Consider the following 2,211-nt stretch of genomic DNA (forward strand, 5'->3'; position numbering starts at 1 on the left):
TTGTGTCAGGGTCTCACTCTATAGCCCTGGCCAATTTAGAACTTGATGTGTAGATCAGGCTGGACTGGAGCTCACAGAAATAGACCCATTTACCTTTGCCTCTTAGGTGCTGGGATTAAGGTATGCACCACCACATGTGGTGATCATCTTTAAAAATAAAAATTATTATCTGTGCATACATATTGTGTGTGAGCATGTGTGCCATGCCTCATGTTTGCAGAGACCCGAGGACAACTTTACAGAAGCCATTCTTTCCCTCCACCCTTATGGTGGGTTCTAGGGATTAAACTGAGACCTCAGACTTGCTCAGCAAGTACCTTTCTCTGATGAGACACCTCAACAGTCTATGATGATCGTAGTTTCACCAAACATCCATGTTCTAATTATTGGAATTTGTAAAAGTTGCTTTTTTGTAGCGAACACTTTGCAGATATAACACACACACACACACACACACACACACATATATATATATATATATATAATTGTTTGAGGTGTTGAGATGGGAGATCATCTGGATTACCCAAGTGGACTATGTGTTTGAAAGAGGAAGAAGAAGGCTTGCTCAAGAATGAGGCTGTGTACCCATGGAGTCAGAAGCTGGTGTGATATGGCCAGAAGTCATGGAATGCTAGTCACCAGTGGAAGATAGAAAAGGCAAGGAGAAAATTCTCTTAGAGCTCTTGCTTGATTTAGAGCTTGGTTCAGCACTCTGGTGCTGACCTTTTGACCTCCAAAATTGTAAGGGAGTAAATTTCTGCTGTTTTGAGCTGCCAAGTCTGTAGTGAATTGCTACAGAAAGCAGTCAATAGTGCAAACGGCTTGGAGTGAGGTTTGAGCCCCCAGGCTGTTCATTGTTGACATCCTTATGCCAGGCACTACTGTAAATTCTTTACACACATGAAGTGTATTAACCGAGTTAGCCATGGAGAGTCAACGGGGCAGTCAAAGGAGTCTGGAATCACCAAAGGATAGCCAGAAACATTAATCAATGGGTGATCCAATTACATCACCCCCAAAGAGCATATCTAAAAGAGAGGCTTGCCAGGGACCTGAGCCTAATACATTCCATTTTTTGGTAACATAGAAAGATCTAAGAGAGAAGAGGAGCCAGCCAAGAGGGAGGGAGCCAAGAGTAGACAAAGTCTGAGAGTGAAGCTGAGAAGAAAGTGAGATGAATGTGTGGCAGAGGAGGAGAGAGCTAAATTCTTCATTCTAGGGCAGAGGGGCAATAGAATTGGTCACTTCATGTACCAACACAGAGAGGTGCAGGCCTGTAATCCCAGTACTTCAAAAGTGGAGGCAGGAGTTCAACGTTATCTTGGCTACAGGATGAGTTGGAGACCAGCCTGAATTACATGAGACCTTGTTTCAAGCAAAACAGAAAATAAATAAGTGCCGTTGGCAAGCGCCGTTGCGGTCGCTTGATGAAAATAACTCCATCAGAGCCATTTGTAGATGATGTGAAATCAGAGTCTGCACAACTTTTCTAGGCAACTTGTAGCAGGTTTTGGGTTGCAGCTGGAGGGTGGTCTAGAGGTTCAGAAAGGGCTCTAGTTGGCTTCAGCTGGTGGATGCTGCAGCCAGCGTTTGCTTGGGAGGCAAAGACGCTAATAGACAGAACGGTGACAACGGAATCCCAGACAGTCGTTCAGGGCCAAGGCTAACTACAATTCCCGGCAGGCTTTGCACGGGGCTCTCGGCGCGCAGGCGCAGACAGCTGTCTTCCCGCTGAAGGCCAGGCCGCAGCCTCCTGACGCCGAAGTGGGGACGGTTTCTTCTTAAAGGAGAAACAGCGGCGGCGCGCGTGGTGGGCCCCGGTTCTTCTGTGGCTTTCGGAGAGAGCGCACGGGTCCGGGAGGCGCAGGCGCAGTCTGGGCAAAGGCGGGTTGGGGCGTGCAGGTAAGACCCCACGAGGGTTGGCCCGGTGCCCTGACAGTGCTGGGTGGGCTTCCCCTGCATGGGAGGCAGTGAGAAGGCCGAGGCGCGCGAGGCTGCACGCAGACCTGGCCGCTTCCAGACAAGGAGAGCAAGTTTCCAGTCGAGGTCTTTTCTCCTGCCTGCGACCCCCCGTGCTCCAAGTGCACACTCTGGCTCTAAGAAGGGATGGCTGGATCCGAGAGCCGCGAGCACTGCGGAGACTCTATGGTCTCTCCATTCATTGCAGACGGAGCGGGGGCTGTGTCTGTCCCGGACACCCCGACGACAGCA

The 2,211-nt window shown here is 49.6% G+C and overlaps 1 protein-coding gene across 2 annotated transcripts in view; it reads left to right on the forward strand.

Annotated features, from left to right (window-relative positions):
* Positions 1–1,659: 1,659 nt before the first annotated feature.
* The window catches only part of Znf692 (zinc finger protein 692), a 7,711-nt gene continuing 7,159 nt past the window's right edge, over positions 1,660–2,211 (forward strand). Inside the window, exon 1 of one of the 2 annotated variants that reach the window (XM_031354194.1) lies at positions 1,660–1,902. The gene's annotated coding sequence lies outside the window, so the exon portion shown is untranslated. The remainder of the gene's footprint in view (positions 1,903–2,211) is intronic. The other variant, XM_031354193.1, reaches the window with a different exon arrangement.

The sequence above is a fragment of the Mastomys coucha genome, unplaced genomic scaffold (assembly GCF_008632895.1).
Source record: "Mastomys coucha isolate ucsf_1 unplaced genomic scaffold, UCSF_Mcou_1 pScaffold5, whole genome shotgun sequence".
NCBI classification, from domain to species: Eukaryota; Metazoa; Chordata; class Mammalia; order Rodentia; family Muridae; genus Mastomys; species Mastomys coucha.